Source organism: Oryx dammah, unplaced genomic scaffold, assembly GCF_014754425.2.
Source record: "Oryx dammah isolate SB20612 unplaced genomic scaffold, SCBI_Odam_1.1 HiC_scaffold_19, whole genome shotgun sequence".
Lineage (NCBI taxonomy): Eukaryota > Metazoa > Chordata > Mammalia > Artiodactyla > Bovidae > Oryx > Oryx dammah.
In genome coordinates, this window is record NW_024070203.1 from 76684939 (window position 1) to 76712785 (window position 27847).

Consider the following 27847-nt stretch of genomic DNA (forward strand, 5'->3'; position numbering starts at 1 on the left):
TCCACACATTTTATTCTATCCTCAAAACAGGATGGTAATAAAAATGTCGTTCTCTCATTTTTACAAATTGGGATACAATGGATTAGAGTTCAGTCAGTAATTTTCTCTCTGCACAGTCCTACAGCAGAGGAAGAGCTGACACAATTTGATCTTATCACAGAAAACTTCATCACTCATTTCACCAATACTCATGAAAAGAGGCTTTCTTTTCCCCACTCCACATTCCAATCGAATATGTGTCATCCTTCACATGTGAAACTTCATGAAGCAGAACTAAGTATGAAGAATTAAGAAAACTATGAACTTTTATGACAGATATATTAAACATACCAAAATCTTTGATTTCAAACTCCCGTGTGTTCAAGAAGCCCTATACAGTCTTTGTGAGATGTGGCCCAGGAAGCCTGCAATTTAACTAAAACACTACATGGTTATCCACTAGTTAAAGGACATCATCTTGAGAAACATCTCTCATATACTAATCTTTGCTTCAGAAGAACCTCTAAATTTGCTCATTTCTATTTGACTGTTACAAGAACATGAAACAATTGGTTGCTATTTCTCAGTATTCATCATTTGAACCTATTATCCTCATAGCAGGAGTCTAAATGCTGTGTACTTACATCTTTTCTATGATTTTATCAGCTTTTATCAAATTCTCCAAATCTAAGACCCAACAAACTTAAGAAGTTGTATTTCAGAAAGTTAAACAATGCCTACAATATGACATAAACATAGCAGTAACAGTAATAATAGTAACAGCAGCAGCAGTAGTGCTAATTACAGCACCTAACACTCACTGAGCACTTAAAGTGCCATGCACTACATCTAATTTGCTATTTTTATTCACATTAAAAAAAAAAAAAGACGTAGCTATTACTATTCTATCTCATATTCAGGAAAACCAAAGTTTAGAGAAGTAAGGATTTTGCCCACGCTCAAGTCAGAAAGTGAGGAGGCTTGCATCACATTTCTGCTCCTATGAAAGGAAGCTGAGCTATCTCAGCATATTTAACATCTACTGTGGATGCACAGGTTATAGTCAGTGATAATTTACCCTGCTCCAATCATTATGTTAAGTGGTAAGAGGGATACAAACTGGAGTAATACCTTATACTAACTCAAGCACCCACAGTCAGACTCATTCTATACCAGTTTTTTTGGGGGAAAAAAAAATTTGAAGAATCTAGATAATAAGCAGGAGGCAAGAGCTAATGAAAGATTCTCTCAAGGTTTAGAATTGAAAGAGTTCAGTTGGCTGCAAAACTAAAAATACATGGATAGACAAACATGGCTTTAAAAAACTTACTTTATAAACTGCTTCTTTTACAAAGTTTACACCAAGTTTAGGACTCTACCTTGACTCTCAAATGAAAGGTCTAAGTCTTTGTTAATATCTATTGTGTGCCGTATATATTGATAAGACTCTGAAGTCTTATCAGAAGAGCTGTAATGTATAGCACAGGGAATTATACTTGATATTATAATAATCTAATAATCTATATTATAATAATAGAAAATAATATATATATATCTGCATCACTGTGCTATATACCCGAAACAACACTGTAAATCAACTATAGTTCAATAAAAATAACAAAAAAAAGAACTTGCCTGAAATCTCTTCTGATAAGAATGACATACATGAAAACAAAAGAATGACATATATGTATAAAGCATCTTATTTTAGATTACAACTATCAAGAATTTACTTCACTTTTTTATTATTATTAAATTTCTCAGGTATTTTTAAATGTTTTATAAACTAAAACATCCTGCATAGTTTCTCCTTAAGAAAATTTTTTTCCTAAAGTAATTTTTTTTAATTGCTCAACCTCAGAATTTTTAACAGATAATTATAGTCATCTCTTGATACACTTCAACAATGGAGAAAAGCTGCTAACAGAAAAATAACCTTAGTAATATAAATTATGAACCTTAAGTGATATGACATGTCAATATGGTTCATCAGTTGTAACAAATATACCACCCTGGTGAGGGATGTCAATATCGAGGGAGGCTATGTAAACGGGTACGGAGGCAGAAGCCGTATTGAAAACTTCAGACCTTCCCTTCAATTTTGCTGTGAACCTAAAATTGCTCTAAACAAGAAATCGTACTCATAAAAATAATTTAAAAATAAACTTGGCTTCTTTCCACTCTACCATCAAACCAAAATTTGTAAAATACCCCAAACACACGTACTAGGAAGAGATAAAGGAACAGAGTCTTGGCATTGAACAATTCATGGCACCCCTCACACTGTTTTCAAGCTACATGAATGCTGCTTCCTAAAATTGTGAAAGGAAATCTTCCTGTTAGAAACACGAAATGGTGAAACAAAAAGACCAAAAACTCTGAAACTGAAAAATCAAGGCTACAGTATTATGTATTTAGTAGTTTTATGGCTTAAGGCAAGCCACTATTAATTACTGTTTCACGTGGAGGCCAAAGACAGCAGTTATTGTTCAAGGTATTTAACTCTGAGAAATCTGAATTTTATATGGAACTTAACTTAGGGAAGAGGTACAAAATTTTGGACAGTTGTATAGTCATCTGATATAAGTCAACAGAACAATTACAGACAGTGACAGTATCTTATAGTTGAAATAATGACTTCACAAAGCACTGTCATATGCATTTACTCAAATATTGCTATCAAAATCTACCAGAGGAAGGGAAGAAGGAACCCCTAAGGTATTCCTTAGGGATTTCACATGGTATATACTATCAATAGAATAACCTAAAATACTGAATTTTCATAATACAATTTAGTATAAAATAATACACTGTTATCTCTTGTCCTTTTAGTATTTTTCTGAATATTAACTCAACACATAATCTCAGTCCTGTGGTACACCATTAATTCAGATTCTCTTCCCACCATCTTTCTCTTTTTTTTAATTAATTATTTTAATTGGAGGCTAATTACTTTACAATATTTTAGTGCTTTTTGCCATACATTGACATGAATCAGCCATGGTGTACATGTGTCCCCCATCCTGAAACCCTCTCCCACCTTCCTCCCCATCCCATCCCTCAAGGTAATCCCAGTGCACCGGCCCTGAGTGCTCTGTCTCATGCATCGAACCTGAACTGGCGATCTATTTCACATATGCTAACATACGTGTTTCAAAGCTATTCTCTCAAATCATCCCACCCTCACCTTCTACAGGGTCCAAAAGTCTGTTCTTTATCTCTGTGTCTCTTTTGCTGTCTTGCATATAGGGTTATCATTACCATCTTTCCAATTCTCTATATACGCATTAACATACTGTATTGATGTTTTTCTTTCTGACTTACTTCACTAAGTGTAATAGGCTCCAGTTTCATCCACCTCATTAGAACTGATTCAAATGAGTTCTTTTTAATAGCTGAGAAATATTCTATTGTGTATATGTACCACAGCTTTCTTATCCATTCGTCTGCCAACAGGCATCTAGGTGGTTTCCATGTTCTAGCCATTGTAAACAGTGCTGCTATGAACACGGATACACATGTCTCTTTCAATTCTGGCTTCCTCACTGTGTGTGCCCAGCAGTGGGATTGCTGGGTCGTACGGCAGTTCTATTTCCACTTTTTTAATGAATCTCCACACTGTTCTCCATACGGCTGTACTAGTTTGCATTCCCACCAACAGTGTAAGAGGGTTCCTTTCCTCCGCACCCTATACAGCATTTATTGTAGACTTTCTGATAGCAGCCATTCTGACCAGGGTGAGATGGTACCTCATTGTAGTTCTGATTTGCATTTCTCTGATAATGAGTGATGCTGAGCATCTTTTCATGTCTTTGTTAGCCAACTGTATGTCTTCTTTGAAGAAATGTCTGTTTAGTTTTTTCGCCCATTTTCTGATTAGGTCATTTATTTTTCTGGTATTGAGTTGCATGAGCTGCTTGCATATTTTTGAGATTAATTCTTTGTCACTTGCTTCGTTTGCTATTTTCTACCATTCTGAAGACTGTCTTTTCACCTTGCTTATAGTTTCCTTCATTCTGCAAAAGCTTTTAAGTTGAACTGGGTCTAATTTGTTAATTTTTGCATTTATTTCCATTACTCTGGGAGGTAGGTCATAGAAGATCCTGCTGTGATTTATGTCAGAGAGTGTTCTGCCTATGTTTTCCTCTAGGAGTTTTATAGTTTCTGTTCTTCCATTTAGATCTTTAATCCATTTTGAGTTTATTTTTGTGTATAGCGTTAGAAAGTGTTCTAGTTTCATTCTTTTACAAGTGGCTGACTGGTTTTCCCACCACCACTTCTTAAAGAGATAGTCTTTTCTCCTTTGTCAAAGATAAGGTATATGGATTTATCTGAGCTTTCTATTTTGTTCCACTGATCTATATTTCTGTCTTTGTGCCAGAACCATACTGTCTTGTAGCTTTGTAGTATAGTCTGAAGTCAGGCAGGTTGACTCCTCCAGTTCCATCTTCTTGTTTCTCAAGATTGCTTTGGCTATTTGAAGTTTTTTGTATTTCCATACAAATTGTGAACTTATTTGTTCTAGTCCTGTGAAAAATACCATTGGTAGCTTGGGTACTACACTCATTTTCACTATATTGATTCTTCTGATTCATGAACATGGTATATTTCTCCATCTATTTGTGTCGTCTTTCATTTCCTTCATCAATGTGTTACAGTTTTCTATATACAGGTCTTTTCTTCCTTTAGGTAGATTTATTCCTAAGTATTTTATTCTTTTCATTGTAATGATAAATGGAATTATTTCCTTAATTTCTCTGTTTTTTCATTGTTAGTGTATAGGAATGCAAGGGATTTCTGTGTGTTAATTTTATATCCTGCAACTTGACTATATTCATTAATTAGCTCCAGTAATTTTCTCATGGTGTCTTTAGGGTTTTCTATGCAGAGGATCATGTCATCTGCAAACAGTGAGAGTTTTGTTTCTTCTTTTCCAATCTGGATTCCTTCTATTTCTTTTTCTTCTCTGATTGCTGTGGCTAAAACTTCCAAAATTATGTTGAATAGTAGTTGCCCACATCTTTTTTATCCAACATAATTCTCCTAACCTCACAGACATGTTAGCCCCTCAGTGTTCAGTATCATCATTCCTATAAATTAAAAGATAAACTAATGAGAATAACCTGTATATCTGAATGGAAGTAAAAGATTAAGGATCAAGTGATACATAAGTTTATTTCTGTTTCTGACTTAATTTTTAGGGCCCAATACCAACAAAGAAATGAAAATGGAAAGATAAGAGCTAAAAGTGCAACTCTCAAAGAGGCAAGGACTGTCATCAAAATTTCAGAAGATAGATATTGACGAACAAGTAGCAACAGGATGACTTAGAGAAAAGTGCCTGTGAGTTACCATATTAAGAAGCACATTGATCGGCAATAAGCCCTGGAAAGGTAAGAATTAAAGAAGCCAGGTAGTTCAGAGGGCAGGAATGCAGATGAGGCTAAAAAGATGAGCAGTGACTGAAAGTCTATCTAATGACCACAGATCCTTTGCCTTAATCCATGCAGCAATGCAAGTATCCCACTCTCATCCCAACAACAATGGAGAAGTTGAACCAGAAGGACAATAAACTAAGGGACACCCAAAGGAAAGGGGTGCATACTAAAAATGGGAGATTGTCTAAAAATGAATATAAAATAGACGTACTGAATAATGAAGTATTTTCTTTTATTCTCTAAGAACCCTGTATGCCAGAGTTAAAACTTGCAGCAAGGAAATGGAAGGATTTCTGAGAACACTGGCCAGTCCAAGAAAAGTGAACCAGAGATACTGATAACACATTATCCCCTCACCTCCAAAAACATGAATAAGGGTCCAATTCTCCTACAATGACATCTGCCATTCAGTAAGCTTCAACCTCACAAACAGGTTTCTAATTTAGTTATTTTCCAATTTTAAGCTATTTAAAATTTATTCTGCAATATGAGGGACAGAGGATGAAGTGGTTGGCTGCCTTCACTGACTCAATGGACATGAGTTTGAGCAAACTCAGGAAGATAGTGATAGACAGAGAAGCCTGGCATGCTGCAGTTCATGAGGTCACAAAGGCTGAAAGAAGCACAAACTGGAATCAAGATGGCCGGGAGAAATATCAATAACCACAGATATGCAGATGACACCACCCTTATGGCAGAAAGTGAAGAGGAACTAAAAAGCCTCTTGATGAAAGTGAAAGAGGAGAGTGGAAAAGTTGGCTTACAGCTCAACATTCAGAAAACGAAGATCATGACATCTGGTCCCATCACCTCATGGGAAATAGATGGGGAAACAGTGGAAACAGGATCAGACTTTATTTTGGGGGGCTCCAAAATCACTGCAGATGGTGACTGCAGCCATGAAATTAAAAGACGCTTACTCCTTGGAAGGAAAGTTATAACCAACCTAGATAGCATATTCAAAAGCAGAAACATTACTTTGCCAACAAAGGTCCATCTAGTCAAGGCTATGGTTTTTCCAGTGGTCATGTATGGATGTGAGAGTTGGACTATGAAGAAGGCTGAGTGCCAAAGAATTGATGCTTTTGAACTGTGGTGTTGGAGAAGACTCTTGAGAGTCCCCTGGACTGCAAGGAGATCCAAGCAGTCCATTCTGAAGGAGATCAGTCCTGGGTGTTCATTGGAAGGAACTGATGCTAAAGCTGAAACTCCAATACTTTGGTCACCTCATGCAAAGAGTTGACTCAGTGGAAAAGATCTTGATGCTGGGAGGGATTGGGGGCAGGAGGAGAAGGGGATGACAGAGGATGAGATGACTGGATAGCATCACCGACTCGATGGACATGAATTTGGGTAATCTCCGGGAGGTGGTGATGGACAGGGAGGCCTGGCCTGCTGCGATTCATGAGGTCGCAAAGAGTCGGACATGACTGAGCGACTGAACTGAATTAAGAATAAGCCACAAATGATTGCCTCTAAAAAAACAGTGGAGATTTTAAGGACCCACAGAACTGCCCTTTTTGTTACAGGCCTTAAAAAATGATAATTTAATAAAATAAAGCAAAAGGTCACTCAAGCAGGCAGGACTCATTCCAGACACACAAAAATAAAAACAATCACAAGATAGTGAACCAACAGTAAAAGTTTCTGAACAGTAAAAGTAAAAGAGGGAAAAGGCAAATTCTTTTAAAACAAACATTGAAAGAATAGTCATCTTAGCAAAGTTATTAGAGAACATTTTACAATAGCGAAGAGCTTCTAAATGGTTGATAGTGTAATAAAAACTAAGCATTAACATTTCAGGGGAAGAATAAAAGGAGAAAGCAAGATGAGAGGCAGATTTATTACATGAGAGGAAAGTAGAAGTCACAACAAGAGTGACTGGGCAGGCAAGGACAAATAGATGTCACCAAGAAAGCTAGCTGCTGCTGCTGCTAAGTTGCTTCAGTCGTGTCCAACTCTGTGCGACCCCACAGACGGCAGCCCCCCACGGTCCGCCATCCCTGGGATTCTCCAGGCAAGAACACTGGAGTGGGTTGCCATTTCCTTCTCCAATAATTTGGGATTCTGGGTTTACATTTCTAAAGGCTTTCTTTTTTAAAAACATTGCCAGAGTTAAGCGTATATGCCAAAGCAAATATTAATATTAGTGTTTACTATTAAATACCCAGAGATGTAACCAGTCTACCCAGGATCACATTTTAAGTAAATTTGTTGGTTTGATGGTTCCTAGACCATGAAGAAATTAAGATCTGAGCACTGACAGGACTGTGGTTACAAATTCACAGGGAAAACACCCACTGTCTTCCACATCAAGGCCAAAACAAAGAAGTTTCTTTGTTAAAACAAGAGTGGGACAGATTTTTAAAACAGTCCATCTTTCTACTAGTCCTTAGAAGTTATGTGCTCAGGGAAATGGAAATCACTTCCCAATTCCTCCTTTCTGGTCCCCACCCTTTTCTGGTGATTAAAGGCCAAGCCCACTGGTAACTGAGTTGCCACAGCCCATTAGGATAGTCAAAGCATGAATACCTGTTTCCCACTCTAGTTTTCCATTTCCTCCTTGTTTGGGGATTTTTTTCTTTCTCACAGGTTCAGCAGTTCACTTACTAATAGAGTTATATGTGTTATACATTTTCCAGCATGGGTGTTCATAAAGGAAAGGATTTCAGGTAATTATCATACCATGCTACCAGGCACAGAAGTCACATCATGCTATGCCATATGTTTCTTAAATAAATATACATCATAATTGAATGCTCTCCTTCCTAGGATTACACCTACACTAGATGAGGAAGCAACAAGTAGTTTTTGTGGTTAAACACTAGAGGCTATGCAGAGATACAAAACACATTATAAATCCCAAAATGTACTAGTTTAACTATTTTGTTTCCATAATCATAAAGTGGGTATAATTCACTAGCTACCTTATAGTACAGTCCTTGCAAAAATGATAGCAGAGTATCTGGCATGTTAGGATTCAATAAATATTAGCCTGTATATTCCCACTGTTACTATCACTACCAACAATAAAAGCTTATTGGGGAAGCTCAGTTTATACATAAGGAGTAATAAGGGAGTTTAATAAATGATACATTAATCACTACACTTTTATTCTAGTACAAATTCTGCCATCAAATAGCTGTATAATTTTGGGTTTAAAGTGTCTATGATTCAGTTTCTTCATCTGAAAAAAAAAGAATGGTTGTCTTTGATTATAACTAAGCTTTCTTTAAGCTTTAAAAGCCAATGATTAGCTGCAGTGTAGGAAATTAAAGACTGTATAACAGGACCTGGAAAGGAAAAGTGGCCTTAGATGGGAACAATATTGTCATATACCATCAGCATTTTTTAAAGGCAAAGAAAAAGTACACTAAATGGAACTGTTATGTTTCTGAATATATGATAGAAAAACTATGAACTAGGTAATGACAGCAACTTTAATGAAAGATGAGAAAAACAAAATTTTCAAAAATACAATTTACACGTTGATATTGCAAGAATAACTTTTGAAACATTTTCTATTTCCCCTTAGCCTCTAGAGCTATACTGTCAGATAAAGAACAATAATTATTACTTTATGAGACAAATAATAAAGTGGTACATTATTATATTTGATTATTCTATACATAAAAGTTCTTAGTTTGAATAATAAAATAATAATTACTGTTATGATCATTCAGTATTCTACCCACTGCTGCTTCTACTGCTGCTAAGTGGCTTCAGTCATGTCCGACTCTGTGTGACCCCACAGACAGCAGCCCACCAGGCTCCCCCATCCCTGGGATTCTCCAGGCAATAACAATGGCGTGTGTTGCCATTTCCTTCTCCAATAATACCCACACAAAAACTTAAAAAAAAAAATAATAACACTTAGGATAATAGAGTAAAATGCCTAGGAAAAAAATATCTGCTTCTTGAATTAGGTATTTCATAACACATATCTGACGGAAATACATGAAAACAAATTCTCATTAATAACCACTGGTAGAAATGTCTAAAGAAGGACTACTACGTAAAAGTCATAAAGATTTTTTAATAAAAAATTTTTAATTGTGGAAAAGAATGCTAACTTACTATCTGGCAAAATAAAAGACATCACAGTGAAGGGCCAAGTGTTAGTCACTCAGTCATGTCCAATTTGATGCAACCCTATAGACTGTAGCCCGCCAGACTCCTCTGTCCATGGGTTCTCCAGGCAAGATACTGGAGTGGGAAGCCATTCCCTTCTCCAGGGGATCTTCCTGACCCAGGGATCGAACCCAGGTCCTCCTGCATTTCAGGTGGATTTTTTTCACTCTTTTAAATTTAAACGTGTGTTTGTGCGTGTGTATGTGTACATAGAGGTAGGTGGTAAAGGGCACACCAATATGAAAAGAAATACAACATTCACTCCCTCTGCACAGGACAAGATCATTCTTCTTTCCTTAGTTTATTCTGCCATAAGGGTGAGATGGCTGGATGGCATCACCGACTCAATGGACGTGAGTCTGAGTGAACTCCGGGAGTTGGTGATGGACAAAGAGGCCTGGTGTGCTGCGATTCATGGGGTCACAAAGAGTCAGACACAACTGAGTGACTGAACTGAACTGAAGGCACTGTCAATTCTACCACAAGTAAAAGTGCCCAGCCAAATATCCAACCACTATGAAACCTTGACTCTATCAAGCATGCTTTTACTATACGAACTCTGATTGCATACAACCAAGATTCATTCTTGCTATTTCAATCACTGACCTCCAAGGGCAAAATCAAACGCCTACCATGTATACCTCTGGACGTTTCTCACAGTGAAAAGCAATCACTCAGGCTTGAGGATGCACGCTTTTGTCTGCATCACCTAAGGATGATCATCTACTAATGGCTCTTCAGGCAGACACTAGCACCTATTCTCATGTCTCATTCACTCACTGACTCACTATGTTTTACTAAACACTACTATACACCATGCACAGTCAAGGATTAAAGGGGTAAACAAGACCAATTCAGGCTCATCTCTCATGAAATCTACAATCCAGCTGAATGAGTAAATAGATCCATGAATCAGTGAATGATAAAGAATACAAAAGAAAATTCACCTAACAGGAAATATAAACAATAAAAAGAAATATGACAAAAGATCAATTTTGCTCTAACTAAAGAAAAGTGAGTTAAAGGAAAACTGAAAATTTAAGCAACAGCATTTAAAGTTGTTGAGTTTTATTAAAACAACCATTATCCTTCCTTACCAGTGGCATTACATATTCATGGAATAATTTGAGAGAGCAATACATTATTTTTTAACGTTTATAATCCATAACCAAGGAATTCACTCCTGGGAATTTCTCTCAAAGAAATAATTAAAAAGAAGGGAAAATGCTTTATAGCAATATTAATTACAGCAGCAAAAGTCAGAAAACACTTTAAATTCAGAAGAGAATAGTTAACTGTATTATGAAACAACAATATCTCATTATTAATTTTAAAAACCTATGTTACTTGATGTTTATTTGAAAGTATGCAAAATGTATCTATAAGAAATGTTAAACAATAATAGAATATAATACAGTGCATGCAACATGGTTCCAACAATGAAAACAACACATGGAAAAATATTAGAAATTATATAGAAATTGGCATTAAAATAGAAATTGGAAATCTTATAAAACTCCATATATAATCTAAAAATTGAGCTACTAATCAGTTTCAAAGCTTTAATACCTTCATATAATAAATAAGGGTTCATATTAAAGATCGCAAACAAATCATACTCTACAACAACTGCAGGTAGACTCCGAAGACAATGACAAAAAAAAATCCCCCTACTAATTCTGGCATTTATATCCAAAATTACAAATTAAAGGAAAGACAACAAACAGAAGTCAATATGTAAATCTACAAATAACACTAAGCTTCCCGATAAATAATCCAAATACAATAAAAATTAAGTAACTGAAGATCTCAAAAGTCTAAGAAAAACATTTTTAAATACACAAGTAGAGTATGGTGTATAATCTGAAATACTGAATCATTATTTTGTATACTTGAAACTAATATAACTGTAATAAAAAAGAAAAGAAAAGGAGTGAGGTGAGTTACTTTACACTGTGTTGTTAATGAAAAACAAACAAAAAATACACAAGTGGAGGAGAAACAAAAATGAGAGTTCAATCTATACATAAACTGGGCTCTAAATTATTCATGAATCAGTGCAGGCCACATCCCTAAGAACAAACATTACTACTGCCAAATTCAGAGTAAAATATTCTGTCAGATAGTTAGGTATGTTTAGGCTAAGAAATAATAGCATCGACTCATAGTCACATTAACCCTTATTCTAACCAAAAGGAAACATAATCAAGGTTTTTTAAAAGATAGTTCTCAGTTCATTATAGAAACAAACTAGTTCCACTTACAGGAAGACAGAATAGATTTTCCCGTATTTCCCATGTGAAGGACAACTAAACTTCCATTATTATATATAAAACAAAAATAAGACTCTGAAAGATGGAAAGAAGGCGGCCCATCAGTTAGGGACCTCAGGATCCAAAGACAATCACAGTGGTGAGGTGCATAAGCTTTGTTTTTGCCTCACATATTCCAGACTTGAAGCTGAAGAAGCCAGCAACCCATGAAGGCCAACAGGTAGACATAAAATATGTTAACAACATTTCACTCTCCCTAGCCAAAGGAACTGAATAAAAAGCATCAGCAGCAAGACAAAAATCTCACAGACAATAACTGCTCTACTCCAGGTAAACACCACAGAAAAGCTGTTGTCCCAACTCCCACCATACTAGCAAAGGTCTACTAGACTTCTACTTTCAACATGCCCTAACAAGGAAACCCAGTGCACCAACTGGAGTAGTACAGAAGGAGGCTTAATAGGGAACATGGACTTCCAACCCAACCCAGCAATACGGAGGCACCCCTCAACTTTCCAGGGTGGGATCAAAGAAGCCCTTGCAGAGTTAGGACTTTCACCAACCTCCAGCAATAATGAGCTACTCTACTACCACCACCATGGGATCAGTAGAGACCTCATGCAGAACAGCAATGAGGTCTTGTGATCCAACCACTGCAAGCCAGAAAATTATAACTGGAGTTCTGTATAAGAGCTAGAATTCCCACCCTGGGCCAGAACTTACCGGCCACTCCACCACCCTTAGATACCAATGGAAGTCAAATGGAAAACCTGGACTTCTACCTCCACTGGTGAGTAACAAGGGTGCACGTTCCCTTCCACAGTTGGAGCACTATCAGATGAAGCTGTATAAACTAGAAAGTTTAAATATGATCCAAGGTCTCAGAAAACAATTTCCAAATTTTTAGGTTTCAGTCAAAAATCAACTGTCATACCAAAAAACAAGTTCACAAAGTGAATGAAAAAGACAATTAATATATGCCACTGAGATGACAACAGATGTTAGATCTGACAAACGCTTTTTAAAAGGCATCATGAAGTATTTCAATGAGCAATTATAAGCATGCATGAACAAATGAAAATGATAATTTACCAAAGGAAAGCAGGTAGGGATGGTAACGAAAAAAGATTCAAAAAGAAATTTTAGAACTGGAAAATTCAGCAACAGAAATAAGGAACTCAATGAATGGGTTCAACATCAGAATGGAGAACATAGCGGAGAAGGCAATGGCACCCCACTCCAGTCCTCTTGCCTGGAAAATCCCACGGATGGAGGAGCCTGGTGGGCTGCAGTCCATGGGGTCGTGAAGAGTAGGACACGAATGAGCTACTTCACTTTCACTTTTCACTTTCATGCATTGGAGAAGGAAATGGCAACCCACTCCAGTGTTCTTGCCTGGAGAATCCCAGGGATCGGGGAGCCTGGTGGGCTGCCGTCTATGGGGTCGCATAGAGTTGGACACAACTGAAGTGACTTAGCAGCAACACAATAGCAATTATCCATTCTGAATCATACAGAAAATAGGAGGAAAACAAAACAAAACACACAACAGAATCTCAAGTACCTACCGGATCATAATAACAGATCTAACATTCATGTCACCAGGGTACCAGAAGTAAAGGAGAAAGGTGGGGCTGAGAAAATACATAAAGAAATAACAGCAAAAACAACTTCTCAAATTCAAAAAAGACATAAGCATGAAAATTAAGAAGTTGCGCTAACCCTGGAGTAATCAAAGAAATCGAAACACAAAGATAAAACTACTAAAAACTAAAGACAAAGAAAACAAAATCTTAACAGGAGTAAAGGAGAAGTGACACCTTACTCACAGGGGAAGAACAACTCAAATGACAGTAATTTTTTTTTTTTTAACTTGAAACCACAGTGGGAAGTGGCACAACATTTTTCAACTGCTGAAAAAGACTTCAGGATTGAAGGGAGAAACCAGACATTCTCAGATGAAGGGCAAGTAGGAAAATTTGTAACGTGTAGACCTTTCCTGAAGAATAAAGTTAAGTTCTCCAAGCAAAAAGGATTTAAAAAAAGAAGCTGTGATATATTAGGAAAAAAGAATAAAATAAAAATAGGATATATATTAACAGACTTTTATTCTTTTCTTGAGATTTCTAAAATGTTTCCTGTCGAAGCAAAAGTCATATCTGATGTGGTTTTCAATATACATGGAGGAAATATTGAAGACAACTGTATTATAAACAGGAGAGGGTTAAGAAACAAAGTTAAGTATGCTTTCTATACATCAGTTGAACTAGAAAAATGACAATACCAGTAGATTACAATAAGTTAGATATTTGAAATGTAAACCCAAAACAACTATCAAAAACGCTTCACAGGGTACACTCAAAATGACTACATATAAATCAAAACGGCATTCTAAATAACATTCAAGTAACAAAAGGCAGGAAAACAAAGACATTAGAAACAGTAATCAAACAGAAAGTCAAACGTGAAAACTAAAATGGCAGACTTAAGGCCTAATCAACCAAAGGCTACCTTAAATGTAAATGGTCTAAATCTAGCTAATAAAAGACAAGACTGGTCGACTGGATTAAACACGATCCAACCATATGCTATCTATGAAATCTCATTTCAAAGATGAGGTAAGAGTGTTGAAAGTAAAAGAACAGAAATGGGTAGATCACAAAATATTAATCTAAAGAAAACAGAACACAGTGAGACATAATTTCACACAATTAGATGGCTAAAAACAGAGACAATCAAAAGTACTGGTGAGGAAGTAGAGAAATTTTTGACACACTTACACTGCCGGTGGGAATGTAAAATGATGCAGCTGCTATGGAAAATAATTTGGCAATTCCTCAGAAAGTTAAAGAGGTAACTTATGGTCCAGCAATGCCACACCAAGGTGGCACGCAAGAAAACTGAAAGCACACATCCAATCAAAAGCTTACCCAAGGATGTTCCCATAACGGCACTGTTCTTAATAGTCAAAAATAAATGCCAGGATATGGATGACCCTTGAAAACATCACACTAAGTGAAAGAAGTCAGATAGAAAAGGTAACATATTGCATGATTCCATTCACAGAAAACATTGAGAATAGATAAATCCATAAGGACACATAAATCTTTGACTGCTGGGGGCTGGAGTTAAGTGGAATGGGGAGTTATCAATAAAAAGATATGGGTTTCTTTTCAGGTGATAAAATATGTCTTAAAAGTAGACAGTGGTGATGGTTGTACAACTTTATGAATATAATAAATACCTCTAAGTTGTGCATTTAAAAATGGGTAAATGGTAAATACTGCGTATGAATTAATGTGTGTGAATTTAATCTCAATTTTTTTTAAAAAATAAAAAGCAGGAATGCTTAACATCAGATACAACAGACTTAACAGATGAAAAAACAATAACATAGGAGATACTCCAAAAATACACAGCAATCCTAAATGCATATGAAACTAACATAGCTGAAAAACTGTAGCACACAGCTAATAAAAAGAGAAATAAATCCACATTTCTAATTGAACACTTCAACAGTTCCTTAGAATGGAAAGAAAAAACTACAATATCAACAAAGATATAGAAGATGGAAAAAAGTATTACCAATCAATAAGCTCTCTGTGATAGCACAAAAGAAATATTCTTTTCAAGTGTCTACAGAATATACACTTCAATAGACCATAATACCCTGAGCCATAAAAGAAGCTCAATAAATTTAAAAGAACTGAAGTCAGATTTTTTTCTTTAACCACAAGTGATTCCATCATAAGAAAAGAATAATAGGGAAATCTCCAATTACTTGGAATTTAAGCAGATCTAAATATTCCATAATTTAAAGAGGAACACTCAGGAAAAATTAAATATATATACAGAATTGAGTAACAATATGACATATCAAAATATATGTAACACAACTAAAGCAGTGCAGAAAGGAAATTTTATAGCAGCAAATGTACACACTGGAAAAAGTAAGTAAGTCTGAAGTCAATAATCTAGGCTCTCACTCAAAACATAGAAAAAGGAGAGAATGATAAGCTGAAAGCAGAGGAAGCTATAATTTAAAAAAAAAGGAAGCAGAAATCAATGAAGTTGATTTTTAAATAACTGTTTTTTAAAAAATAATTGAAATTGAAAAAATTAGCAAAAGGGGAAAAAAAGAGAAAGGGATGATAAATTGCCAATATCAGAAATGAAACAAGGTTATCACAACAGACTGCAAACATCAAAAGGTTAATGAAAAACTGCTACAAACAAGTCTGCATACAGCACGTGACAGCTTTGATGATACAGATCAGTAAGTCAAGAAAAATGCAAAAAAACACCAAATGGTAAATCCAGGACACATGGAAAGTTTATCGAATCTTTGACGAAGAACTGATGTCCCTTCAAAACAATCTCTTCCAAAATAAAGAACAGGAGGAAACACTTAATGAAGCTAGAATTACCCTGCTTCCTAAACAAAGACATTGCAAAAAAAAAGAAAAGGAATATTATATACAACTATTCCTCATTAATATACATGTGAAAATACACAACATAACATTACGAAAGGAATTCAGCAGTAAGTTTGTAGGTATATAACTATAGACAAAAAATATAAATAAATAATCATGACCAAGTGGAATTTATTCCAGGAATGGGTTTTTAGTTCAATATGGAAATATCAATGTTATCCCCCATAGTAACTGGCTAAACAATAAAAATCATAATATCTACTGATGTATAAAACTACATTTGACAAAATTCAACACCCACTCATGATAAACATTTTCAAGGAAACAGGAATAGAGAACTTTCTTAACATTAGAAAGAGCATCCACAAAAACAACTAAAATTACTTAATAGTGCAAAACTCAATGTTTTCACACAAAGATTGGTACAAAGCCAAGGATGTCAGCTCTCACCTCTGTCTTTCAACATAATGGTAGAAGTTCTATCTAGAGCATTACAAGAAAGGAAAATAAGAGGTACAGATGAGAAAGGAAAAAACTGAAAATGACTCATATGTCCTTCAATAGATAACTGGTAAAACAAACTGTGATAAACTCATACCATGGAATATGATGCAGCAATAAGACTTATCTAATTATACACACAACAATGTAGATGAACATCACATATTATATGATTCCTTTTCCATGGTATGTCCATCATAGGCAAATTCACTGAAACAGAAAGCAGATTAGAGATTATCAGGGAATGAGGCAAAGGAGAGACTGTGAAGTGATTACTCAAAGGGGAAAAGATGTTTTGAGAGAGTGACGAAAAGGGTCACCACATTGTAGATACACTAAATATCACTGAACTATATACCTTAAAATTGTTACTTGTGTATTATATGCATTTCACTTCAGTAATACAGAGAAAGAGAGAAGAAAAAAGTCAATCAAAAGAAAAAGAAAACCCACTGGCTCACATATTTAAAATTGAAAGGAAGTTTGAAAAGTACCTATTTATTATCTTTTCCATCTCCCTTTTACTTCATGTTTATGAAAATTCATTTGTGGAAGAATGTTCAGTGTTTAAACTATTAACAGGTGCCTATTCTAAGAGTACAAGTTAACAGAAACATAGGCATTTGTGTATGTAGGTGGAATCACTAGAAATCTTTACAGACTAATCAATATACTTTTTAATCACTCATGATGTTCATCAGTTTGTTGTAGAGCTATCCAAAAGAGTTATTTTACATTCCAAAGGTTTATCAAATTTTTAATGCATATAAAACTCTATAGTTCTTAAAGAAGGAATAGTAAAAATACAGTGAAATATTACTTAAGAAATTCTTTGAAAATACTTTTAAATATACCTACCTTTAAAAATGTTTAAGTGGTGTTTATCATTAACTAGATAAAAAGAAAAACTACAGAACTATTCCAATGTGTCCCTGAAAGTAATTTTTCATAAGCAAGACAGAGAAAAATTTCACATGCTATGTAATACTTCTGACAGGTTATTACACCAAGAGAATATTAACCTTCACTCCCTGACTCATTCAAGAAATGTTTGCAAGAATATTTTGAGCCTCTTTATCTGGTCAAAGCACTAGAAGCTAAGTGGTGTCTGTACAAACCAATCATTTCACCAGCAGTTTTATATTTCTTTAAAGCCTCATATAAAAAGCACCTGCCTAAAGTGAGTAATGGAGTTTTACATTCATTGCACTTAGGAACAGCGTATGTAACCTATTCCGTTTTCCTCCCTTGTGGAATATATTTCAGCTTATATTGCACAACACATTACCAATGCATATAAAGACTCTCTGATCAGCCATTTGGACTGCAGTCAGCAACCTGCCTGAGTGCTTTTTTTCCCCTGCCCTAAATAACATACTCACTTAATTCAACAACTCAAATGAAAAAATCTTTTTAAGATGGTGATCTTACTTTCTTAATAAATACGTAACACATGTATGTGAATTGACTGTATTTGGAATACAAATGGTGAGACACAAAACTTGAACGAAGTTTGTGAAGTTAACAGCTGAAAACTAGTTGAATACATCAATCCAAGGGAATAAAACAGAAGCCTGTATGGGATGTCTTCTTGGTTTTTTTTTTTTTCTTTTTCTTTTTTTCCTGAGCAACCTACAATTTTAAAATTACTGTAACCACACTAAAAACTTAGGTTAATTTTGACCCATTAAAGGCCTGGAAATAGGGCTAAACTATTATTAAAACTGAATCACTTGCATATCTGCAAGACCCCAAAGCATTTTCAAGACATACATATCCCAATCATTGTCAAAATTTGCTGAATATGAATGAAGGAATATTTTTAAAAGAGCAACAAGAATAAAAATGTCATATGCTATTTAGTAGCTGTTGTTGTTTACTCACTAAGTTGTGTCTGACTCTTTTGCAACTCCAATACCTGCAGCCCACCAGGATCCTCTGTCCCTGGGCTTTCCCAGGCAAGAATACTGGGTTGGGTTGCTGTTTCCTTCTCCAACGGATCTTCCCGACCCAGAAATAGGATTCTTTACCCCTGGTCACTGGTGAAGCCATTTTATATCTGAGATAGATTTAAAACTCAAGTACAATGGATAAAAAGAATAATAAAGACTAAAGGGAATTGCAGAAATGGAAAAGTACCAGAAATGTGCAATAACTGTAAGATTATGGCTTGGTAATGTAAACTCTTATCAAATCTGTTTTAACATGTTGCAATATTACAAATAAATAGGTAAAAAATAAAGAATTGAAAGTGTCCAAGGCAAAAGCTCCTCGCTGCCCCTTGCTGGTACACTCATGCAATAACCTAAGGTCAACAGCATCAATTAAAGAACATTTACTTAGACTCACATATGCAAAAATTTAACCATAGTAAGTGTTGAGGTATTCAAAGCCTATAAAATATGGTACTTAACCTCCAATAGATCACAATCCATTAGGCAAGAAATGAAAAGATAATTTAAAAAATTTGGTCAATTCACCAATTCCCTCAAGTATTAACATGAAGTCTAGAAAACTGGCAAAGCTGTGATAATCAGGCTCAAACCTGAAGTGAGATTTGGCAAACTTTTTCTATAAAGGGCCAAATAGTAAATATTTAAACTTTGTGAGCAATAAGGTCTCTGTTGCACTTATTCAACACTTGTTATTGTAGTAGAATAGAGCCAAAGACAAAAAGTAAGCAAAGAACTAAACAACCCCTGTGTGTACCAGTGAAAAATAGGCAGTGGGCTAGATTTGGCCTGTGGGCTGTTCTGAGCAGTTGTTCTCGACCCTTCCATCTGTATTGCATTGACATAAAAAGGTTTTTGTGTTTTGTTTTTTAATTATCAAGATCTAACTCCAACCTCAGAGAACTCCATAGTAAGAGGTCTGGTGCAGTCTACTAAACAGCATATTTTAGAAATTTCAGCTACCACTAGGGGACAAAGTTTTGATATGAGAATCATGCAAGACTGAAAGATTTGTGTTCTTGCACCCATCAATTTTTGACCTAAGAACAGAGAGGAACAATGCTAGGTGACAGCCTATAGAGATTACGAGGCTTATACTCACAAATAACCTGGCATTAAAAATCAGTATATTTTTATCAAAGAGACCTCTGCTTTCCCATGTCCACTGAAGCATTATTCACAATAATCAAGACATTAAAACAATAGGTGTCCATCAACTGATGAATGGATAAGTCGGTATGGTGCGTGTGTGTATGCACGTGTGTGTGTACATGTGTGTGCGTGTGTAGATAATGAAATTATCATTCTGCCATCAGAAAGGAAATCCTGATGTTTGCAACAACATGAATGGACCTTGAAGGAATTATGTTTAGAGAAATAAGCCAGACAGGCCAAGAGAAATACTGTATATTATCAATTTATATGTGGAAACTTTTTTTTTTTTTAAGCCAAACTAATAGACTAAAAATTGGCTGCCAGGGGCAGAAGTGTAGGAGAAATATGTAGAAGTTTATAAAGGGATACAAACTTTCAGCTACAAGATGAATAAAATCTCAGGATCTAATGTACAATACAGTTGATAACACTGAATAACTGAAATTTGCTGAAAGAGTAGAATGTAAATGTCCACATTAAATACGTACATGTGTGCATGTGTGTAAGCATGTGAAACATGATGTATATGTTCATCCTTTTACAACCTATATGTATATCAAATCATAACTCTCAAATATGCAATACACCAAGTCTTTCAATTTTGTCAATTATACCACAATAAAGCTGAAAAACATAAATGATATTCAAAAAATAACCACAATCAAGTTATATATAAAATAAGCTATGAGGCAATATTGACAACATGAGGGATACAGCACCAATGTAACTATATATGAAGTATAATCTTTTAAATTGTGAATTACTACATTGTACACCTGTAACTTATGTAATATTGTGCATCAATTATACTTTAATAGAAATAAATAAAAAGTTACTAGTGTTAGATAAGGAAAAGAAAGACTAAAATACATATATCCCTTCATTTCGTCCATACTCAAAAAATAAATCAAAATTGTTCTAATTCCTAAGTCAAGGTACTTGGCAAGGAAGGACTGTTACCACTAAAGAAAATCAGCAAAGTAGATTGAAACTTACAGAACCAATAATATATTCATTCTAATTAGCTAATTGAGTACTAACTGAGTACTTAGTCTTCAAGGAAAGGTGGCAAATGCCTAGCAAGCAGCTAAGAGCAAGACAAACACTCTCAAAACAAACAAACACTCTTCCTCTTCTCAAGATGTTGAAACTATAGGCGAAAATAGCTAAGTTTTATTGAACCTTTAAATATTTGCAAGACAAAATGCACAATGCTTTATATTATTTTTCTAAAATAATACAAAAAGAACATGAGTTAGACTATTAAGTACTGTCATTGCAGAAAAAGTGAGTATTTAAGAGGCTAAATAACTAGTCCAAGGTCACATAATATAACCAAACTAGGATTTGAATCCAGTTTGACATTGAAGATTACGTTCTTAAATATTATGTTACAAATGTTCACTATCCATTAAAAACACTTACAACACTAAAGGGATTGTGAAATGAGAGAAAACACAGTGAAATGAGAGAACATGGAGAATAATAATAGATCAGTTCACTCGCTCAGTCGTGTCCGACTCTTTGCGACCCCATGAATTGCAGCACGCCAGGCCTCCCTGTCCATCACCAACTCCCGGAGTTCACTTAAACTCACATCCATCGAGTCGGTGATGCCATCCAGCCATCTCATCCTCGGTCGTCCCCTTCTCCTCCTGCCCCCAATCCCTTCCAGCATCAGTCTTTTCCAATGAGTCAACTCTTCGCATGAGGTGACCGAAGTATTGGAGTTTCAGCTTTAGCATCAGTCCTTCCAAAGAACAGGACTGATCTCCTTTAGAATGAACTGGTTGGATCTCCTTGCAGTCCAAGGACTCTCAAGAGTCTTTTCCAACACCACAGTTCAAAAGCATCAATTCTTCGGCGCTCAGCTTTCTTCACAGTCCAACTCTCACATCCATACATGACCACTTGAAAAACCACAGCCTTGACTAGACGGACCTTTGTTGGCAAAGTAATGTCTCTGCTTTGTAATATACTATCTAGGTTGGTCATAACTTTTCTTCCAAGGAGTAAGCATCTTTTAATTTCATGGCTGCAATCACCATCTGCAGTGATTTTGGAGCCCCTCCAAAATAAAGTCTGACCCTGCTTCCACTGTTTCCCCATCTATTTCCCATGAAGTGATGGGACCAGATGTCATGATCTTCGTTTTCTGAATGTTGAGCTTTAAGTCAACTTTTCCACTCTCCTCTTTCACTTTCATCAAGAGGCTTTTTAGTTCCTTTTCACTTTCTGCTATATGGGTGGTGTCATCTGCATATCTGAGGTTATTGATATTTCTCCCAGCAATCCTGATTCCAGTTTGTGCTCCTTTCAGCCTTTGCAACCCCATGAACTGCAGCATGCCAGGCTTCTCTGTCTATCACTATCTTCCTGAGTTTGCTCAAACTCATGTCCATTGAGTCAGTGAAGGCAGCCAACCACCTCATCCTGTCACCCTCTTCTCTTCTTGCCCTCAATTTTTCCCAGCATCAGAGTCTTTTCCAATGAATCAGCATTTTGCCATCAGGTGGCCAAAGTATTGGAGCTTCAGCTTCAATGTGAGGATAACTTTTTTAAATGTTTAAGTCCTTGAATTTTTTTCTCTGTAAGAAATTTTCTTGTGTTTCTAAAATAGATTCTTATGTGCTGAAAATGTGATATATCTGGAATACACTACTTAAAAAATCTACATTAAGAAAGTTTCAAGGAAAACACTAATATTTTAAAAAAGCAAATTCTAACATTCATGAATTAACAATTAACTCTAGAAGCCAAAAAGTTTATTATAAAAACTATACTGGTTCATATTTCACTGTTTAGTATCAGTAGTTCTTAATGCAACTTGAAACATTTATAATCTTGTAAGTTTCAAAGAATTATTTTATTACGTGGCTTAATTTGTGAGAAAATAGCTTATATGAATGCCAGTTGTATTTCTTTGGAAAGACAAATGTAAACCTATTTAGTGATCTGATTTTCCCTTTCATCTTGTCTCCAGTTTCTGTGTAGATTTATAATGTTCATTGTTTCCAATTTTAACAAATCACCTAATGGCAGAAAGGAAAATATGTTAACCTTGGAATTATTTGCAGTTGGAGAATTCCCTTTTGTCTGGCCCATACAGGGCCTGCAATCTGTTTTAAACACAGATTGTCTGTCTTTCGTCTGACAGCCACCAAGCTGCACAAATTACTTTCTGCCTGTTCACCTGTTTGCAGCTGTGTCTGTGGCTAAAGATTCTGCAGTTTGACTTGAGCAACCACTTCAGGATTGATGACATGTGCTGCTGATAAAGTGAGCAATTTGAAGAAATTACTGGCTATAGTTATTGAAAGACATCTGGGCATGAGCTGAGAACTAGAAGCCTTCAATCATGTGCTTGCAACCTGCAGTGGCGGCAACCGTGTTTGAAGTGATACCCTACTAAAAAGAAGTTGGCCCTGGCACTAAATAACCAAGTGATGTATGGAACATAATCTCTCAAATGAGTAATAAAAGATTTGGTCTTTTAGCTACAAAAATTAGAGGTTTGGTCCTTTCTTTAAAATATTAAGAAAAAATATAAGGCAACAATGAATCCTTCCCATTTGTATCCTTTTCTGAGTTAATTTTACAAACAACTCTAATTTCCTACTTATTTCAAATTGCTACTACTATTGCTACTAAAGAAAAGGCAAGCACTTATTGAATATCTACTACAGGCTCCACACCCTAAGCCTAGGAAGAGACTTACATCTATTACCTTATTAACACTCACACCAACCTTATTAAACCAGAATTACTATTCTTTTTCTCTGGTAGAAAAAGTAAAGTTCCAGGAAACTAGCCTCATGTCACACAACTGTGAGTAACAAAGCTAGGGATTGTCTATCTCCTGATCAACAGCTCATTCAATGGTACTATACTGCCTTCCTGTTTTGCCTTTTTATTTTTGGGGGTGGGAGAGTGGGGGAGGTGGACTTCCTGTCTCCTGATATATACTTCTGATGTGTGATCAATTGTACATTTTGTCAGAACCATTCTGTCCCTCAGGTTAGCTATTTGTAGATGTGATTTCTATTCTCACCTTTCTGTCTCATTATATAAAACTTTTTCCAAATCATGCTGTCTTCATGAATTCAGAAGCCTGATTCAATCAAAATTCATGCTTTTAACAGTAAGGGATAATGCAAAAAGCTCAGACCCTTGTCATATTTCCTGAAAACCAAAGTTCAAGTAAAATCATGCTACAAATAGCAAACGCATGTCCTTTTGTGACAAACTTACGCCTACTATTGAAGAAAAAGAAATAATGCCTACTAAGGTGTTACTTAAATAAAAAAGCATTATTTAAAATATTAATGAGTTTGATGACATCAATAAAAATGAATAATTAAAAAGACATACAAATCATGAGCACAAATATAATCAAATATGGCAGTCTGATACGCAGTTCTATAGTCAGAACAAACAAACTATACCAATTAATGAAGAATCAATTAGTATCACTATACTTCAATGTACAAATGTAAAACACACATTTAGTATGTTTCAAATGCAAAGTTGGATAGAAGATTATGGGCTAACATTTTTATAGCATCATCACATTTGCCTAATTAAAATTAATATGATTTTGGGTAAGCATTTAAACTCCTTTTCTCCATTTGTAAACAGTTATAAGCCAGTACAGGTCACATTCAAGATGAACCTATTCAGAGATCATAGGCAAAGCAAAAACAAATATAACCGTTCAGATGACCAGTTTTCGGGCAATGTCTAAAATTCTTAATTTATAGACAATTAAATTAGTAAAAATCAATAATTTGAAAATTGTTCGAGAAAAATAAAAGAGTCCGTTAATACTAGAAACCAAACTTTGAAAGAATTTATTAGCTAGTAAGCTATGAAAGTTCTTAGAGAAAATGACTCCAGCAAACACTAATCTAAAATAATTTCAAATCTAAAACATTCTGCAGTTAAATAAAAATATAAGAATGTTAATTTGCAAATATTAAAGACCAATTTTCCAACTATCAAATCATTATTCTTGTTTAGGGCGGACATATTAAATAAAATGGATTTCTTCATTTTGTTAGAGGGGACATGTTCTTTTAAAAAGCCTCTCTCAAAGATTCTTTTGAATAACTGCCTTTTCAACTACTTTTACATGGTGTTTAAATTTCCATAGGGTTGGAAAATATCCCTGTAAATACTGGTATTTTTTTTTTTTCAGAAAAAAATTTAAATACATTGGTAAGAATGCCACCCAAAATACACAATCATTTCAACTGTTGAGGATTTGAGGATACTAAAGAAATAGAAAGACCAAAGACTTCAAGTTACTGTATAAATTTGGCCTTCACATTTCAGTATTCATAAATTGAATTAAACACAGACCTGACTGACTCCAGCCACAAAAGATATATACCAAGGATTATAATAAATCAAGCCTTATTTATGTATATAATGATATAGCAATAGTAACATTCTTCTACACAAAGATACACAATCTATGTTACTATCCTCTTTCCTAATCATGTCATGAGTTCATATTTTAATAGCACTTTTTATTTTAAAAGACTTAAGTCGTGAGAACATTCTTATGTACCACTTCATAACTTTGACACAAAGTACATATAAAAAGATTAAACTTTATTTGGTATAAAATCAGTTGGCAGTTTTACATCTGTGCATGCAACATAAATACCCCAGCTGGCATCTCAAGCACACACACATATGGACTTCAAAACAGAAACTTCCTTATTTGCAGCACTGCCAGGGTAATTTTGTATCCTCTGCATACTACAGCTATTTGTCAGGCCCCTGCAGGTGTGCACTGCACATAAACACACAGCTGTAGTCCAGCAAGCCAAGTGTTCCATCAAACACATAAAGGGAAACCTCAGCAGTTGGATTAGTCATCCCTACAACAGGTCCAGGGAGAACAATATGGGTTAGTATTTTTGGAAAAAGCGTGGATAGGAAATTTATGATTATGCTAGTCTTACCAAATAACTGGTGGATTGTGTCATTTTTAAAGATATGCCTACTTATTACGTTTTTCTTAGAAAGGCTGCAAAAAGTGGAATTTGTTTTTTAGTTTTAAACTTAACCAATAATCTATAAATGAGCTTAAGTGCAAAATGTGAAAAAAATCTTCAAATCTGTTTCAGTTTTTGGCAGTTAATGCAGTTGAATGCCTTGGAAATAATATTTACAAATCAGAATCACTATATCTTAAAACACTCATCAGTTCTATATTTTTATATTTATAATTCTACTTTTCAATTCATATGTATTTAAGATAAAATTGCCAATGCAAGTTGTGTCCAAAATTACATTTGACATTTAACTATCAAAAGTTACATGCTGTTTTAATATTAGACTGTGAACAAATATTTACTTCTCAAATATGATATGAAAGTATATCAACCTACAAATGGCAGGGGAAATAAAAATATAAAACATGATCATTTTGCAGTCAGGAGAAAGCTCCCAAAAAAATTAAATGTGACCTTATTCATATTCTTTAAAATACCAAGTAAGCACTTCAAGCAGTTGGTAATTATGACTACTTTAACCACATTTCCCCCAAACTGCTCCAAGTCCACCTGGCAGTTGACAAAACATGAAAGATAACTTAGAAAATGAGCTTGAATGCATTATGCCTAATATACTAATCTTCAGTGAACTTGAGGTCAGAGAGTTAGTAATCAAGGAACACTAGCAGTCTCTGACATGAAGGAACTCACGTTTTCTTATATCTGGAAGGTATAACAGGACATTAAAAACTACGTTAGTCTGATACAAATTAAACCCTTCAACATGAAACCTAACTTTATTAAGTACTATCCTAGTTTAGCTGAGCCACAAAAACAGGATCGAATGTAGGAACAGAGTTAAAGGGTTCTCATCACAATGAAGGAATCCGATTTCCGTTAGCTTGCATCTATTTGAGATGATGGATGTTCAGTAAACTTACTGTGGCAATCATATCATGATGTATGTAAGTCAAATCATTATGCTCTAAACCTTAAACATACTATGCTGTATGTCAATTATACCTCAATAAAACTGGAAGGAAAAGTAACAGCAAAGACTTGAAAACTGTCCCAGTTTTATAAGTCAGGCTGGCTTGAGGCTGACGGGTATTTCTATATACATATAAAACACTGTGCCTGATAAGATCTACTCTCCTAGCAAGTTCAATGTTTACAATACAATATTGTTGTCTAGAACCACTACACTGTACACTGGCTCTCCAGGACTTATTAATCGACTAGTTTCAAGTTCGTACCCTTCAAAAGCATCCCTCTCACTTCTCAACTAACCACCATTTTACTGTTTCTATGAGCTCTGGTGACATAGGTACTAGATAACATCACAATGGCAGTCATACTGCTATACATAAACACATTACTTTAATATGCTATATACCTTAAATATAAATGTGTCAAATATATTTTATTAACAAGTAATATTTTTTAAAAAATGAATAAAGTATGAAAAGAGACAGCAAAGTGGAAAAAATGTAAAGGTTTCTAATTAATTAATTAGATTGCTTTATAGTAAATTATCTCACATCATATTCTTTTCTGAAACTATAAATAGGAAATACTTGGAATTCAACCTGGATCCCAATATTACTGATGGGTCCCTGAGGTGTGATTCATAGCTCTTTAAAGCTTCCTAGTAGCCTTAAATGCTCCAGGCTAGATCCAGCTGAATTTTGGTTCTGAACCACACAGTAATTCTTTTTCAGCAATTCTATCTCAAACATTTACATCACTACCTCTTGGCTCAAAATACTGTCATCAAGAAAAGTGTCATATGATGAGAGCGAGTAAAGTATCTTGGCCTTTAATGTCCACAATAAAATACACTTAAAACAAATTTTAGTTTAACAGTATCTATTCCAGTTATTTATGGCTGTGGCACTATTCCAAAACTCAGTGGCTTAAACCAACAATCTATTTTTATCTCATACAGTTCTGTGGATTTTCTGGACTCATCTGGGT

General features: G+C 35.1%; 1 protein-coding gene across 3 annotated transcripts in view; it reads right to left on the reverse strand.

Moving 5' to 3' along the window:
• Positions 1 to 27847, reverse strand: part of VPS13B (vacuolar protein sorting 13 homolog B) — a 772631-nt gene that overhangs the window by 559694 nt on the left and 185090 nt on the right. The gene's annotated exons all lie outside the window — the stretch shown is intronic.